This window comes from Dioscorea cayenensis, chromosome 1 (genome assembly GCF_009730915.1).
Source record: "Dioscorea cayenensis subsp. rotundata cultivar TDr96_F1 chromosome 1, TDr96_F1_v2_PseudoChromosome.rev07_lg8_w22 25.fasta, whole genome shotgun sequence".
NCBI classification, from domain to species: Eukaryota; Viridiplantae; Streptophyta; class Magnoliopsida; order Dioscoreales; family Dioscoreaceae; genus Dioscorea; species Dioscorea cayenensis.
The window spans coordinates 18,141,548-18,160,206 of NC_052471.1; the positions used below are offsets into that span (position 1 = coordinate 18,141,548).

At 43.2% G+C, this 18,659-nt stretch overlaps 1 non-coding gene across 1 annotated transcript; it reads right to left on the minus strand.

The window, feature by feature from the left end:
• Positions 1-606: 606 nt before the first annotated feature.
• Positions 607-713, minus strand: LOC120267038. Its single transcript, XR_005538379.1, has one exon. It is a non-coding gene; the product is annotated as a small nucleolar RNA R71 (small nucleolar RNA).
• Between the last annotated feature and the right edge of the window lie 17,946 nt (positions 714-18,659).

An 18,659-nucleotide genomic window follows, 5' to 3' on the forward strand; every position in this document is an offset into this window, starting at 1 on the left:
TTAGCTATTCATTCATTCTATTTCATATCTTCTTTTCTATCATCGTTCTAGTTTTGTTTTCTTTCTTTTGGTGCAGCTCGAGGTTATGACCCGAGGGAACCCTTCGATATTGATTGAATGAGATCCCGAGCTTGAACGTACACTTAGAAGAAGATGGAAAGAACCTGTGCAAGAATAGTCTAATCTAGCTGATTTGGAAGTAGAAGAAGCTGAAAACATTGCAAAACAGAATGAGCAGCAGTGGACCTTATCCGATTATGTCAGACCTTTAGTACTAGGGACACAATCGAGCATTGTGTGTCCCCCGATTACAGCTCATAACTTTGAGCTGAAGCAAGCATTCATCCACATGTTACAGCAATCCGCACAGTTGAATGGTTTGCAGATGAGTATCCGAACAGTCATATAGAGAACTTTCTTGAGGTATTTGACATGATTAAGATAAACGGGGTAACGGATGATACCATCAAGTTGAGAGCCTTTCTATTTTCCTTGAAAGGGATAGCGAAGCAGTGGCTACACTCATTACCTAGAGCATCAATTATCACATGGGAGGAGATGGTAGAAGCTTTTCTTGCCCGTTATTTCCCTCCCAAAAAATCTGCAAAGTTTAGGAATGAGATCTCATCCTTTGTACAATTGGAATTGGAGTCTCTATTTGAGACGTGAGAAAGGTTCAAGGAGCTCCTGAGAAAGTGCCCGCAACATGGATTCCCAGAGTGGACAATTGTTTAGACCTTTTAGAAAGGTTTAAATCCAAGTACAAGGCAACTCTTGGATGTGGCAGCATAATGTACCTTAGGTAGCAAGACCCCCAGTGAGGCCCGTCAACTAATTGAAGAAATGGGGTTAAACAGCTACCAATAGAATGCTAGGGAGAAGAAAAAGGTGGTTGGCCTCCATAAGATTGATGCAGTAACCTCATTGGCGGCTCAAGTGGAATCATGGAGTAAGAAGTTAGATCTCCTAACTTTGAATAGAGTGGTGGCGGTGACTACTTGCACCGGGTGTGGTGGAGGACATGCTCCCTGCGATTACCCGATCTCTATTGGTGATGCATCTTCGGTTGAGAATGTCGATTTTGTAGGTAATGCTATGAGGAATCAAGCATACCCATACAGTAACACCTACAATTCTTGTTGGAAGAGTCATCCCAATTTCTCGTGGGGTAACCAAGGTCCACAAAATGCCATGGGGCCACCGAGTTTCCAATAACAATAGCAAGCCCCAAACATGGAAAACAGAGTTTCAGGTTTGGAGACCCAAATGAACGATTTGGAGAAGGCCTTAACTAGGTTTTTGCAATCATCTGATACAAGGTTCCAATCAGTTAACGCCACAATGAAGCTTACCGACTAACACCGAGATCAACCCTAGAGAGCATGTGAAGGCGATCACTTTGAGAAAATGTCGTGAGGTTGAGGGTAAGCTTCCGAGTGAGAAGCCCAATGAACACGCACCCGAGGTTATAGAGGTTGAGAAGGGAGCAAGCAAAGAGAAGAAGGTCGCACCCCCACCTTTAAAGCCAAGAACCCCTTATCCCTCTAAATTGAAGAATGACCAAGGGGATGAATAGTACAAGAAGTTTCTGAGTTTGTTCAAACAATTCCAGATCAATATTCCTTTTGTTGAGGCATTGGCTCAAATGCTTAAGTCTTGGGAGGCAACCCAAGTGTTTACTGTTTTCTTAATTTGGTAGTTTAGTGTTTGCTTGAATAAATTATTGAGTGTTGGTGTGTTGATTTGTAGATGCTTTTGCTATGATTTTCTCGTGGACTTGTAATTTCACCGTGTGTTTTCATGTGAACTTGACAAAGTTTTGGTCCTTTGAGCTACCTATCATGTTTCTCACTGGTATAGTTTGCATATTAGGCAGGCTCTGAGTGTGTAAATGACACGTCCGAATATGCGTGTGTAAACCGCAAGTGCACGGGTGTCAAAGTAATAATTACCCCGGTGAGTGGGTAGTCGAATCCACAGGGAACAGGGCTACTAGTACTAACTTCTTCTCTGCTTTCTAACCTAATGATAAATGAAACAGTGTGGTGATCTAATGTGCGAAGAGATGAACACCGGAGACGAATATGCAAGGGTAAAATGGAAGGAGAATCTCAATCAGTAAAAATGGGGTATTCGGGCAATGCTCCCCCAAGGATTCAGGTATTAGGTACCGGATAAGAAAAATGTTTCTATGATGAGTAAGTTAAGTCGTGGAAATCCAAACATAATCGGGTCTATCTCTAGATCACCGATACTAGTCCCCTACGAGGTCCCAGTGGAGAAATCGCTCAATCTCAACACCTCACACCACATATGACTGCAAAGTACTCTAGGGATTCCAAGAGGTGTATCCGATTCCTAAAGATTGATCCAACCCTAATTCCCGGCGAAGGATCCTAACCCCCTACAAGGTCCTGGCGGAGAAATCTCTCAATCTCACGCCTCATACCAAATATGGTTGCATAGAGCTTAGGGAACGGAGATAGAATACACTCAATCGGAAGGGAGAGGGGACACTCCACTATCTCATGACTCATCCTCTCAACCCTCTTTAACCTTGAAGTTCTAACTCTAATGGAGACCTCTCTCACATCAAAGTAAAAAATCATGCAAATCCAATCAACCACAAGGATTAATTAAACAAGCGAGCAATGAGAATACAAGATTAAAACTTAATCAAACTCGGATTAAATAGAAACACTAAGCAAATCCACAAAAGATGAGAATCCTAGGGTTCACAAGCCCAAATACCCTCTAGGGTTTTAGCTCTCCATGGAGCAACATACAAAATACACCATCAATGAATGAAAGTACATTAAAACCATAGAAATAAACACCCTTATATATGAACTGATGGCCTTGATGGAGAGCTTCGACGTCTTGAAGGACCCACTCCGAAGCTAGGTTCACCGATGGCTTCCTTGATGCTATGACGGAGGAGGAATCGATCAAAGTTGGTGACGAAGCGCCTCCAAAGCGGCAAAGACCTTCTCTCCAAACCCTAGCCGTCTCATCCCTCAAGAGCCGCACAAAAGATGAGAAAAAATAGGGCAAAACGGCTATTTATAGGCGTTACATCGCGTCTGTCACGTGCCCTCACGCGCCCGTGTGGATTTTCCATGCGGCGTGCGTGAACAGTAATTTTGCTACAGATCACTATGTTGGAAATTGCTACAAGATTTCACAAAACGCGATCCGAACACTCTTTCTCTTAAGGCCACATGTCCGAGCACACGTCCCATGTGGTAGGCTATAAAACTTTTTCTTCATCGACGTATCTTTGAGAGGTCTTGCAATCTTCACAAAGAGAAGGAATATGAAGATGTGGCTGCCTTTGTGCCCTTCCAAATAGTGAATTAACTTGAATCTTCTTGGAAGTTGGCACACATCTCCACGCTTATGAACCGCTTCTCGTGTCTTGATCCTTGAATTGAACAAGAACTCCCAACATTGTGTCTTTTATAGCCTATCTTTGCTTCCTTTTTACTCTTCAAGGCATTCACAACCTATATGCATAAAAGAACACCAAACACACAATATGAGACATAAACCATAGTAAAAATGATGCTCAATGCATGTAAAACATATATAAAAATATGTCTACTCAAGCACTTATCAGTAAACATGTTCAAAAATTTTCTGCAGAGGCTGCAGAGTTTACTAAGGCATCCATAGAAAACACACGGGCATGTGGAATTAACACATGCCCGTGGTTTTGTATTGCGAGCTCATCCATAGAAGGCACAAGAGCATGGACTCACCCCTGTCAATGACCTTGTGATTCTCGCATGCCCGTGGGTAATTTCCGCACGGGCGTGTGATTTCCTTCAGAGGCTTGGCAAACTATCTCGAGAACACAAAGAGGCATGGACTCACCCCTGTGGACGAACTTGTGAAATATGCACAGGCGTGGGTAATTTCCACAGGCCTGTGCGGATCTCTGCAAATGAGCTCTCTCCATCCCGAGAAGACACAGGCGCATGCGGCTGCCCCTGTGAGTTGGGCTTGTGAATTCTCACGCCCGTCCAGAATTTCCACACGGGCGTGTGAAACATTTAGCGATTTTTTTCATTTGGACAGAGAAGCCACAGGGACGTGTGGCAGCCCCTGTGGGTTGGGCGCATAGGCGTGGGTATTTCCCACACGCCCGTGTATTTGTGATTAGAGGCAATGAGTGTTTTCCCGAGAGTGCACAGGGGCGTGCAACCCCTGTGATGCTTTCCTGTGGAGGCGCACAGGAGTGGGTAATTTCCGCACCCCCGTGCGGTTGTATAGAACGCCAAGAGGCCCGAGTCTTTTTTTGTATGGATTATTGTTTCTCTTTACCCTCATAACCTTTATTCATCTGAGAGCACTCTTATATTATTTCCCGTCATTGTGTCACCGATTTGGAAGAATTTTGTTTGTTTTTCTGGCCGATTCTAAGTTCTCTCATCTCAACTCGTCAGTAAGCCCTATATTTGAGTTAATAATGCTTCGTTTCTATAATTAGAATGATTGTATACATTTAGCGCAAAGTTATCAATGATGTAATGGCACATTTGTGGATTTTTGAGGCACAACCATGCGTTATTCATGCCCACGGATCCACACGAGCGTGTGGAAATTCCGCACGACCGTGTGGATTTCTCGCAAAGATTACTTAATTAACTTGTTTGATCGATAATTTTTGTAGATTATGGCACCCAGGTTAAAGAAGACGTGATGATAAGTGACCGCGAGAGTCGCCTCCCCGAGTCCGAGAGCAAGAGATTCACCCATCCCCGAGCACCGTGCCTCGCTTTGAGTGTTTGTCGAGACTTCAGCCTCGGATGCACTCGATTCTTAGACACGAGTATACTGAGAGACTTGCAGCACGGAGATGAGTTGGAAAATGAGGTTGAGGATCTTGTTTCGGTGGATGGTTGGAAGTAGTTATTATCGATTAGAGAGCCAGCCATCCGTGAGCTTACATTGGAGGTCTTGTCGTCATTAGAGTTCGACAGATCCTATGTGAGATTTGATAGCATCGACATCGCTCGCCCGTAGCACTTGACATCACTATAGTCCCGAGTATCACCAAGTTCCCGCCCCACTCAGCTTGTACAAGGAGGTATTTACAGAAAATAAGGAGTATTCTTAGTTACCGACTGATTATCTTAGAGCTTTGACCCCGCAGAGAGCTTACAGAGCATTATGTGGTCAGAGCCAGTATGAGCCGGGGGTGTCCAAGGCCATATGTCTTTCCCGACCTACGTATCGATATCTACATGCCATCATGAGCAAGGCGGTGAATGGCCGTGGTGATAGCACTGGCGTTCTGAGCCGGTAGGAGGTTCTGCACTTGTATTCGATGATGCAGCGCATACCGATCCATCTAGGGCACATCGTCGCTGTGTACATTCGACATCAAGGCCAGTATGCCATATTGGGAGCTATCTTCTCAGGTCCATACATTACGAGATTACCTCTGGGTATGGGTCTCATGGGCATGATTCATGGGGCCGAGAATACGAGTATACCTACGCCCCTCAGCCTGGAGATGATGAGATTGATGGGCATGGTTCGTAGGGTTCGGATGGGGGTTTATACTCTGGTGCTACCGGTTCTGGAGATAGCCGAGGAGGAGGATGATGATGCTTAAGCTTCCGAGCCTACCCCCGGGGCTCAGGCAGCATTGATGAAGACTGAGGCATCTCCGATGGCAGAGGATCCACCCCAAGTACACATGTTTTGACCATCTCAAGCCCATGATTGCTTTGAGAGGCTCGAGAGTGCTATGGGGGTGCTCTGGACGTAGATCGCCGAGATTCAGTGCGCAATCCCACACAAAGAGACATGTGAGTTTATGGCACGTTTTGACATGTTACAGCGGATTTTAGAGCGAGACGTCGCCCCGTTATTTGTCCTACGGCTGAGAACTCCCAAGGCATGTCTAGCACCTCCATCCCCTATTCCAAAGATCGGGTCTGACCCACTATGTACTTCATCACCAAAGACTCAAAGATAGCAGTAGAGGAGCCAGAGCATGACACCGACACTTGATTTGTTTTTTTTTTTCATTTCTTTTACTTTTGCACTTATATTTTGGACTTGTATTCTCATAAAGGACTCCCCTCTCGAGTTTAACTTTTTATTTTGTCATGTCTCATGTTGTATTCATTGCTTTTATCTTTTATATACTGAGTTGTTTTTATTTTTTTATTGAGCTTCACCGAACCCCCTCGTGTATGCGCAAGTGCATGGTTTTTGTCATCATGGGAAATAAGAATCTGTCATGGGCACGGGCAAGGTGTTTCGAGCACTTCTGCCCGTGTGAGCTTTCACAACCCGTTGGAACAACACTCCCAAGGACTTTGCTCCATCAAATGCAACACTAGGAGTTAGGGGAGTATTGTTTTGATTGCTTATCCCACATTTGAATTTAATTGATATACATTATGAGTGAGCTTACATGAGTACATTGAGGACAATATACAACTTAATTGTGTGTGTGTGTGGGGGAGTTTCATAGTGCACACATCTTTTATACTATTTTGATTGATATAGATGCTCACATAACTAATGGTTGTTCACCTTAGTTGCAATGACTACATTTGTGAGTTTAGCAAAAGTTTTAACATTGAATATCCTCATGCTCTAGTTTTTGCTTGAATTTATAGGAATTTTTGGCCGATTAACACTTGTTGTACTTATCACTCTTGAAGCCCTTTTGGAAACTCAAGTTTGATGTTAAAGGGACTAAGTATAGTTGTTTCTTTTGTTAATTCAAAAATAAAAGGGGGATTAAAATAATTTTATTTCTTATTTGTGCTTGTTGGGTGGAAAGGGCTACCACCTATGAAGTATGAAGCTACTCTCATAAGTCGGATACTAGTTATGCCCTAATGAGAGAAAGAGCTATCTCATAGGATGGGTTAAAGCTACCACTCCTGTAGAAAGAGATACCACCTTGAAAGTGTGAAAGCCACCTTAGTGGCTGCTTTGGAAAGGGCTACCTTAGAGGATGTGTGAAGCTACTACCACCTTTGAAATATTTTTGTTACTTTGTGTAGATCAATAAGTCCGTTGTGCTTAGAACTTTGAGGAGTATATTATGGGTTGTTTTGATTGAGCTCACGCACTTAAACGATTTAGGGTTTGTTGCCCTTTTTGATTCAAGTTTTTAACTAGAGCATTGATTTTTCGTATTTAGTGTTGAAATTTTCCTTACTTGTAGAATGCTCTCTTTGTATGCTTTGGTGAACCTAAGGCCAAGAAATTCCAATGTTTCCTTCATCTATGCCTATAATGTTTTAATCTTTGCTTGAGGACAAACAAAAGATTAAGTGTGGGGAAGTTTGATAAGTGCTCGTGCGATAAGAATACGAAGTGTTCTTTCCTTGTGTTGAGCATTACTTTTCTCGGGTTTTAATGCTAATATGGGTGTATTTATGTTACTTTCATGCAGGTAGGGTTGTGAGGCCGATTATGAGAGAAAGAAGCCAATGTGGGTCCTAATGCACTAATTTGGAGGAAATCTTGCTAAGGTTCAAACGCGGAGACATAGGTCGGGTTCCAGATGCAAGAATGTGTGCCAACCTTCTCGTACTCGAGTTAGCACAACTATTTGGAGGGGCACAAGGGCAGTCACATTCAACCATTCCAACTTGTGCATATAGAACAAGATCTCCACCAATATGTCCGTTATTAAAGAAGCAAGGCGATCCACGACGCAAATGTGTGCCCGTTTGCGTTACCTCGATGAAAGTATGGATTCGGGAGTATTTCAGGCAGGTACTATAGCAGGGTATCGGAGAAAACACTGTAGCAAAAATACTGTAGCAGCACTGTTTACAGTCAGCAGGGAAAACTGGAAAACAGAGAATCCACACGGGCGTGTGGAAATTCCACATGCCGGTGTGAAAAATCCACAAGGGCGCCCACCTGGGCGTGTGGATGCCCGATTCCAGCCATTTAAAAGCCGATTTCAGCCCTGATTTCAGCATTCTTTTCTCCATCTTTTCCCTAACTTGAGAGAGGACAGTCACTAGGGTTTTGAGAGGTATTGGCTAGGGCTTTGGAGAGATTCTATGGCTCAAACATCGCGCGCTGTTCAGAAGAAGGTTAGTGGGAGAACTTTCATCGGCACCGATCCGGCGAGGTGTATCCTAGGCCGCACAAAGGGACAATTGCAACGAGTAGAGGACTCTCTAGAAGACCATCGCCACGACTAATGAGGGGGTTTTCTATGGATGCTTTGTTTTTACATTCGATTTCATTGATTGTATCTAGCTCCATGGAGAGCTAAACCCCTAGTGGGTACTTGGGTATTTGTGAACGCTAGGATGTATTCATTTCATTGAATCTCTTTATTATGCTTTCAATTAATTGATGTTTATTGTGAGTTCCAATCTTAGAGTCTTGATTGTATGAATACTCCCCTAGAGTGACACTAAGGTTGAGAGTTCTTGTTGGTAAGTCTTGTGAGTGAGTGACACACCATGAGAGTTAGACAAAGCTAGATTGGAGAGGGTTGAGAGGGTGAGTGCAGAGGTAGCAGAGTGTCCCCTTTCCCATCCGGTGTGATCTATCCTACCTCCACGTTTCTTTGCGGCCATAGTAGAGTGAATGGGCTAAGGGATGACCTTCCTCTGGGGCTTAGTTACGAGTGCAACGGAGTGAAGCGCTGAAGTGATTTTTGCACCTAGGGCTTAATTGTGGCTAGGGATCTTCCACGTGGACCAAGGGGTTAGGTCTACACATAGGAATAGGGTTTATCAATTGGAATCCCTAGAGCTCATTGTAATTCTATGCGACTACGAGGTTGAGAGGTTATTCAATCTCTCCTCCGGGACATGTATAGAGTTAGGCAGGGTTGACTATAGATTTGGGATCATGCAATTAAGGATTTCCTCGACTCATTGTTATATCAATTACGAAATGTAATAGAGGGTTCTTGCACTTGAAACGATTGTCCTAGGGGGATCAATATCCGGGTACCCCATCTTTATCGATTGCCTTACCTTCTCCTTTACTTGTGCTCTCTATCTTGTTGGTTTTATTTTCATTATTTCATATTTTGTCACACTTATCACTATTCATCTTCCACATTAGTTAAGAAACAACTTAAGTGTCTTTATTCCCTACTCTCTGTGGATACTATACCCACTCATCTGGGATTATTACTTCAACACCCGTGCACTTGCGGTTTACATGCATATACGGACGTGTCAAATACTGAGACCAATCCGCGAGAGCATGTGAAGGCGATCACTATAAGAAGTGTTCGTGAGGTTGAAGGTAGGCTTCAAAGTGAGAAGACCAATGTTGAAGCACCGGAGGTCATAAAGGTTGAGAAGGGAGCAACCAAGGAGAAGTAGGTGTCACCCCCACCTTACAAGCCAAGAATCCCTTATTCCTCAAGATTGAAGAAAGACCAAATGGACGAGCAGTACAAGAAGTTTCTGGGTTTGTATAGGGAGCTACATATAAACATTTACTTTGTTGAGGCATTATCCCAAATGCCGAGGTATGCCAAGTTCTTGAAAGATTTGTTGAACAACAAAAGTAAATTGGAGGAGAGTGCCTCCGTGATTCTAGATGCATCTTGCTCGATGGTCTTGCAAAAGAATATGCCGAACAAGAAGAAACACCCAGTAAGCTTCATCAATCCATGTAACATTGGCAACTTGGGTGAAGAAATGGCATTGGTCGACTCAGAGGTCAGTATCAACGTCATGCCATATTCCTTCTTTCAGAAGTTAGGCTTAGGAGAGCCTAGGCCCACTCGGATAACATTGTAATTGGCAGAATGAATAGTGAAACATCCGAGGGGCATCATTGAATATGTGCTTGTCAAAGTTGACAAGTATATATTTCCTATAGATTTCGTGGTGTTGGATGTTGATGAGGATACAGATGTTCCTTTGATACTTGGGAGGCCACTCTTGCGCACTTCCAAGGCATTGATCGACATGGACAGCGGGGATTTGACATTGAGGGTTGGAGATGATAAGCTCACATACCGCCTCGCCGAAGCCATATGACATTCTCTTGACTTTGATGATACTCTTTACTTTCTTGTCACTATTGATGAGATAATTGATAAATATATGGAGGAAATGTTCAATCCGGACCCATACGAGGGGTTGCTAGAGAAAGAAGTGGAGAACGAAAAAGTGCTAATGCTTGGTCTAAAGGAAGAAGTACCATCTACTCCAGGAATCATGAAGAAGGTGCTCTGGAAGATGAAGCGGGTGAGGAGACGCCACAAGAAACACCCCAAGGCTGTTCGGAATGTGCGTGAACCGAACAAGTTGGATGAACCTTTGCTAGGACGATAACTTCCCCTTTACCTTCAAGAGGCTTTGCTCATCATGCTTTCAAGTTATGGGTAAGAGGGCAACTTTAATCCATGAGCCCCCGTGAGGTAAGACAAGGTACGTCAAGCTTAGTGACGTTAAAGAAGTGCTTCTTGGTAGGCAACCCAAGTTTTTACTGTTTTCCTAGTTCTTAGATTAGAGTTTGCATGAATAAGCATGAGTGTGGGCGTCTTGATTGTTAAAGGTTTTTGCTATGATTTTTCTTGTGGATTTTTGATGTCATCATATGCTTTATTGTGTTTTGCTGGAGAATTTTGGTCATTTGAGCTTATTTTCAGTGTTTTCTCTGGGTAAAGTTGCTTTGTAAGGTAGGCTATGAGTTTATTTATATGTTCAGGAATTTTCTGCAGAGCCTGCAGTGTTTTCGAAGTGTCCAGACAAAACACACGCCCGTGTAGAATTTCAGCATGGGCAGGCATTTCCGTTCAGAGCTCATGTAGAGAGGGCACAGCGGCGTGGACTCACCCTTGTGAACAACCTTGTGACGGTCCACGCCCGTGTGGAATTTTTGTACAGGAATGCATTTTCCTACAGAGACTTACAAATTTATCCCGAGAAAACACATGGGCATGGACTCGCCCCTGTGGATGACTCTTCCATAAACACACGGGCATGAGTAATTTCCGCACGCCCGTGTGGATCTTTGTAGATAGTTTCTTCTCCATCCAGAGAAGATACAGGGGCGTACGTCTGTCCCTGTGAACTGCATGGTAAGAATCCAAGGCCATGTGTAATTTCTGCAAGGGCGTGTGAAACACTTTGAGAGTTTTCTCTGTTGGGCATAGAACTCACAGGGGCGTGTGTTTGCCCCTGTGGGTCAGAAGAATGGGCGTGGGTAATTTCCACACGCCCGTGCGGTTTTACAGAACGTCAAGAGGCATGAGTTCCTTTTAAACTCTGGTCATTTCTTTCCATTCTCACACTCCCAATTCGTCTAAGAGTACATTTGCACTCTTTCTCGACCTCGTACCGCCATTTTAGAGGGATTTTCACTAAGTTTTCCGGCCGATTCAAAGTTTTACAGTTCAACTCATTGGTAAGCCCTATTTCCTACTTTTCTTCAATAATTCTTAATTTTAATGGATGAAACTGGTTAATGTTGCTTCGTTTCCCCAATTAGAAGGGTTATGCATGCTTAGAATGAAGTTAGAATCGATAAAACGGTGTATTTTTGGCTTTGTGAGGCGCGGCCGTGCGTATGTCACGCCCCGTGGATCCACACCGGCGTGTGAAAATTCCACACGACCGTGCGGATTTCTGTTGTAGTACTTTATGAGCTGTTTGATCAAATTTCTTTCAAAATTTGCAGTTATGGCATCTCAGTCGAACAAGCAAGCTTATAAGAGGCCGCATGAGTCATCCCCTGAGCCCAAAAGCATAAGATTTTCTATTCCCGAGCATCAAGTGTATTTTGAGCAGTTATCGAGGTTGAGATCTGGACAATCTCGTCTCTTAGACATTTGTATACTACGAAATAGACAGCAGGGTGATGAGTTAGCAGATGAGGTTGAGGACCTCGTTTCAGTGGGTGGTTGGAGGCTGATAAGTGCTTGTGTGATATGAATGCGAAGCATTCTTTCCTTATGTTGAGCATTACTTTTCTCAGGTTTTTACACTAATATGTGTGTTTTTATGTTACTTTTATGCAGGTTGGGTTGTGAAATCAATTATGAAGGAAAGAAGCCAATGTGGATCACAATGCACCGATTTCGGAAGAAATCTTGCTAAAGTTCAAACGCGAAGATATGAGTCGGGTGTGAGATGCTAGAGTGTGTGCCAACCTCCCCGTATTTGAGTTAGCACAACCATTTGGAGGGGCAAAAGGGCAGTCACACTCAAGCATTCTGACTTATGCACATAGAACAAGATCTCCACCAACTTGTCCATCATTAAAGAAGCAAAGCGATCCACGACGTGAACGTGTGCCCGTTTGCGTCACATCGATTAATGTATGGACTCGAGAAGTATTTTAGGCCAAGTACTGTAGCAGGGCACTGTAGCAAAAGTGCTATAACAGCACTGTTTATAGCTGGCCGAAAATCACAATTGCAGAGATTCCAGACAGGCGTGTGAAAATACCCACGCCCGTGTGGAAATTCCACATGGGTGTTTGAAAAATCTACAGGACCATGTGGATGCCCGATTCTAGCCCTATTAAAGCCGATTTCAGCATTCTTTTCTCCATCTTTTCCCCAACTTGAGAGAGGGTTTCGGCTAGGGTTTTTAGAGGTATTGGCTAGAGTTTCGGAGAGGTTCTATGGCTCCAACATCATCATTCCTTTTGAAGAAGGTTGGTAGGGGAGCTTCCGTCGAGGCGTATCCTATACCGGACAAGGGAATCCTTGGACGACGAGTAGAGGACTTTCCATAAGACCATCGACACGACTATCGAGGGGGTTTCTCTATGGATTCATTGCTTTTACATTCTATTTCTTTGATTGTACTTAGATCCATGGAGAGCTAAACCCCTAGTGGATACTTGGGTATTTGTGAACCCTAGGATCTATTTGTTTAATTGAATCTCTTTATTATGCTTTCAATTAATTGATGTTTGTTGTGAGTTCCAACCTTGAATGCTTGATTGTATGAACATTTCCCCTAGAGTGATACTAGGGTTGAGAGTTCTTGTTGGTAGCTTGTGAGTGAGTGACACACCATTAGCGTTAGACAAAGCTAGGTTGGAGAGGGTTGAGAGGGTGAGTCGAGAGGTACAGAAGCGTCCCCTTTCCCCTCCGACGTGATAGATTCTACCTCCGTTCCTCGAGTTCTTTTTGGCCATAATAGAGTGAATGGTCTAAGGGATGACACTCCGCTGGGACTTATTCGCGCGTGCAACGGAGTGAAGCGTTGAGGTGATCTTAGTATCTAGGGCTTAATCGTGGTTAGGGACCATCCACTTGGACCAAAGGGTTAGGTCTATAATTAGGAAGAGATTTATCACTTGGAATCCCTAGAGCTCATTGCAACTCTATTCGAGTGCGAGGTTGAGAGGTTATCTAATCTCTCCTCCGCGACATGTATAGAGTTAGGCATAGTTGACCTTAGATTTGCGACTATGTATTTAAGGATTTCCACGACTCACCATTGCATTGATTAGGAATCATAATAGAGGGTTCTTGCACTTGAAACGATTGTCCTAGGTGGAGCATTATCCGAGTACCCCATCTTTATCGATTGCCTTACCTCCTCCTTTACTCGTGCTCTCTTACTTGTTGTTTTTACTTTTGAGAATTGAATTATTGTCACACTTATCACTACTGATCATTCACATAGCTAAGAAGCGGATTAAATGTTTTTATTCCCTACTCCCTGTGGATTCGATACCCGCTCATCCAGGATTATGACTTCAACAAACCCGTGCACTTGCGGGATATACGCAAGGGGAACTTGTCAGAGGCAGCTACTATTGATTAAGGAGCAAGCCATTCGTGTACTTACTCTTGAGGTCTTATCATCATTTGAGTTTGATAGATCTTATGAGAGATTCGACAGCTTAGATGCCATTCAGTTTAGAGCATTTAGACATCACCATAGCATGAGCATTTCTCAGATTTCAGCCTGGGTTGGCTTGTACAAGGAGGCATTTACAGACACTGAGGAGTATGCTCAGTTACTGATAAACACCTAAATGTACGTATTTTATATATATTAATCTTGTATTATTTGTGTATATTTTAATAAATTGATGCCCGTTTAAGTTTAAATTGTTTATTTCGATATTGCAGATCCTAAAAGAGTCGAACGAAGCTCAAAAATGCAAATTGGACAAATTCGACAACAAAAATAGCATTTTTGGGGTTTCAATACTGTAGCAAGCACTATAGTGGAGTCACTATATATTTTGTCAGGCATTCGGTTGTGAGCTTCACGTGGTCCTTGCGCCCGCATGAGTGCTCGTGAGGTTTGCTGGAAATTCACAACTCTCAGTAATGTAGGAAAACACTGTAGCAGAAAAATGTAACAAAACACTGTAGATGAGTACTGTAGCACTGACACCTTTTCTGGGCAAAATGGTAGTGAGCTTCACGGCCTCCATGCGCCTGCATGGAGCCCGTATAGACCTGACGGGGTATATATTTGACTGAATTTCTATGGCAAAAAGGGAGACCTTTTTGGAGAGAACTTTTTGGGGAGTTGGAGCTGACTTCTACCAGTTCAGGGGAGGTAAGATCACACGTTTTGGAAAAGGGTAATCAAAGGGAGATGCTTAGTTTGGCTAGATCTTCATCGATCTCTTCTTTGGGAACTTGTAGATGATAAGGGAAGCCGCCCCGATCCCGGCGTCCGTGGAAGCTTTCCACCTAATTTGGCTTGTCATCTCACTTCTATTGTTTGAAGGAGTTTTCTTATGTCATTTGTAGTTTTTTTGATGGACCTATTATTTGTATTTATCTGCATGGACAAGTAGACCCCAAGGTCACCGGATGCCGGTGAACCTTGGGGTGAACTTGTGTATTTGGATGATCTAATTTTGTTTATTGCAATTGTTGTGTGTTTGTGATTCATTCTTGGTGCATTTGATGGGTTGCTTACATGAGAACTCTGTAAACCAACTCCTAGGTTGTACTTGGTAGTGTGACCATCGCCCTTGTACAAGACACACCAAGTTTGGAAAGGATTCATGTACGAATACGCAGTGACCATCGGGTATTTTGTACCCCTCCAACATTAGGGCTAGACCAAGTTGTATTCCGGCTCTAATTAGAGATTTCTCACTTGTTAACGCAATCATATTAGGATTTGATTGGAAGAAATTCTGTATCAATACTTATACTGGATTAGGGGTCAATTGCCATGACCATCGGGTTGATCTAATTAGGAACTCTTTAGGTCCAAACCTTCAATTGCTTGACATTCTTAGCATCCTTTACATTTCAGTAGCCCGTAGGGAATCCGCATCCGTGACTATTTCATTCCCGTGATTTTATACCCTTGCCTTGTTTTAAGCTCCACTTGTAGTTCTTTCATTTTAATTAATAGATTAGAGAACCCCTTCAAATCTTTCGGCTAGACAATATGCGAAGAGGAAGTAAGGGTAGATCCTTGGGCCCAGGGAATATGACCCTCTCGTGCTCGCACGAGAGGTATTACTTGATGACTCTGTGTGCTTGCTGATCGTGGATCAGTTACCTACAGATTATCCTTGGGCATTGACCGCGCAGAGAGAGTGCAGAGCATTATGTGGTCAAGGCCAATATGAGCCAGGGGTCTCCAACGCCACATGCCTTTCTTAACGTGCTTATTGATATGTGCACGTTATTCTGAGTAGTACGGTGAATGGCTGTGGTGATAGCACTAGCGTTTTGAGCCGGCAGGAGCTGTTGTACATATATTCGATGGTCCAAAGCACACCGATTCATCTAGGGCACATTGTCACAGAGTATAGAAGACATCAGGGGCAGTATGCTAGATTAGGAGCGATTTTTTCAGGCAGCTACATTACGAGACTAGTTATGGGTATGGGTCTTCTGGACACGATTCGTGGGGTCGAGAAGATGAGTATACCTAACCCCCTGAGCTTGGAGATGATGAGATTGATGGGTATAGTCCGCAAAGTCTAATTAGGAGTATATGCTCAGATTACTCCTGCCCCTGAGGTAGAATAGGGGGAGGATGATCTGGCCGAGGGTTCCAAGCTTGCCCCTGAGCCTTAGCCCATGGTGATGGAGACCGAGGCACCTCTTGCAGTAGAGAAGCCATCCCCAGTACAGATGTTTTCCCCATCTCGAGCCTATAATCATTTTGAGAGGCTCGAGAGCGCGGTGGGGGTGCTACAGACTAAGATCGCCGAGGTTAGGGCGACACAGGCCTTACATTATGCTGAGTTTATGACATGTTTTGACACTCTCCAGCATATTTTAGTGCAAGACGTTACCTCATCATATGTTTTACATCCAAGGATCCCTCCGCCCCCACCAGCCTCACCATTACCCTATCCACCAGCATCTTTCGATTATTATATAGCAGCAACAACAGAACCGACACCGGACCACAAGGATATTTGATGTATTCTTTATTTTCTTGTTACTTTACTTTATTTTGTATTGTGATTAGACTGGCACTACTCAGAAAGGATTTTCCTTCTGAGTATGTCTTTTATTTTCATTTCGTTATCTCGAGTTGTATTGATTTCTCTATCTTTTATATACTCGAGTTGTTTTTGTTTATTGAGCTTCATTGAACCCCCTCATGTATGCATGTAGATGGTCTTGTCATTATGGGAATTGAGAACTAGTCATGGACACAACCGAAGTGCTTTTGCACTTGGTCGTGTATGCTTCACAACTCGTCAGAACATCACTCCCAAGGATTTAGCTCCATCAAATGTAACACTAGGTGTCAGGGGAGTATTACTTTGATTGCTTCTCTCACATATACTCTCGATTGATATACATTATGAGTTATCTTGCATGTGTACATGGGGGACAATGTATAAGTTAAGTGTGGGGGGGAGTCTCATAATACACATGTCTTTTATATTAGTTTTGATTAACATACATGCTCATATAGCCAATGGCGGTTCACCTTAGTTGCAATGATTGTATTCTTGAGTTTAGGAGATTTTTTTTAACATTGAATGTTCTCATGCTCTAGTTCTTGCTTGAATTTTTTTGAATTTTTACCCGATTGACACTTGTTGCACTACTCGCTCATCAAACTCTTTCGGAAACTAAAGTTTGATGTTAAAGTGACTAGTTATAGTTGTTTCTTTTGTTAATTGAAAAAAAATGGAAAAATGGAAAAAGGAAAAAGGAAGAACAAAATAGTTTTATTGTTTAATTGTGCTTGTTGGGTGGAAAGACCTACCACCTATTTACTATGAAGCTACTGTCCTAAGTTAGATACTATTTATGCCCTAATTGGAGAAAGAGCTACCTCATAGGATGAGTGAAAGCTACTGCCCCAGTAGAAAGAGCTACCATCTCGAAAGTGTGAAAGCCACCCTGGCGGCCGCTTTGGAAAGGGCTACCTTAGAGGATATGTGAAGCTACTACCACCTTTTTAATTTGTGTTACTTTTTGTAGATAAATATGTCCTTTATACTTGGAACTATGAGTAGTATATTTTGGGTTGACTTGAGTAAGTTTGCACATGATAAACGCCTAAATGTGTGTATTTTATATGTATTAATCTTGTGTCTTTTGTGAATATGTTAACGAATTGATGCCCGTTTTATGTCTAAATTGGTTATTTCGGTGTTGCAGGTCTTAAATGAGTCAAACAATGCTAAAAAATGCAAATCGGATGAATTCGACATCAAAAACGGCATTTTTGGGGTACCGGCACTGTAGCGGCACTTTAGCGGGCTGTAGCAGGTCATTGTTCTTGCTGCGGGCATTTGGCTGGGAGTTTCACGGGCTCCATGCGCTCGCATGGATGCCCGTAAGGTTTGCTGGGAATTCTCAAGTCTCGGTACTGTAGCAAAAAACACTGTGGCAAAAGTAATGTATCAATAACACTGTAGCTGAGCACTGTAGCACCGGCAGTTTTTTGGGCATTTGGCTGTGAGCTTCACGGGCTCCATGCGCCCGCATGGAGCCCGCATGGACTGACGGGGTATATAAGAAACTGATTTCTTCTAGGGCAAGGGGAGGAGTTTTTGAGGAGAGTTCTTCAAGCCGATTTTCACCAGTCTTTGAGAGGCAAGATTACACGTTTTGGGCTTGTGAACCCTAAGATTCTCATCTTTTGTGGATTTGCTTAGTATTTCTATTTAATCCGAGTTTGATTAAGTTTTAATCTTGTATTCTCATTGCTTGCTTGTTTAATTAATCCTTGTGGTTGATTGGATTTGCATGATTTGTTACTTTGATGTGAGAGAGGTCTCCATTAGAGTTAGAACTTCAAGGTTAAAGAGGGTTGAGACGGTGAGTCATGAGATAGTGGAGTGTCCCCTCTCCCTTCCGATTGAGTGTATTCTATCTCAGTTCCTTAAGCTCTATGCAACCATATTCGGTGTGAAGCGTGAGATTGAGAGATTTCTCCGCCGGGACCTTGTAGGGGGTTAGGATCCTTCACCGGGAATTTGGGTTGGATCAATCTTTAGGAATCGGATACAACTCTTGGAATCCCTAGAGTGCATTGCAGTCATATGTGGTGTGAGGTGTTGAGATTGAGCGATTTCTCCACCGGGACCTCGTGGGGGACTAGTATCGGTGATCGGGAGGCCGGATCCGATTATTTTTTTGGATTTCCACGACTTAACTTACTCATCATAGAAACACTTTTGCTTATTCGGTACCTAATACCTGAATCCTAGGGGAGCATTGCCTCGAATACCCCACTTTTATCGATTGAGATCTCCATCCATTTAAC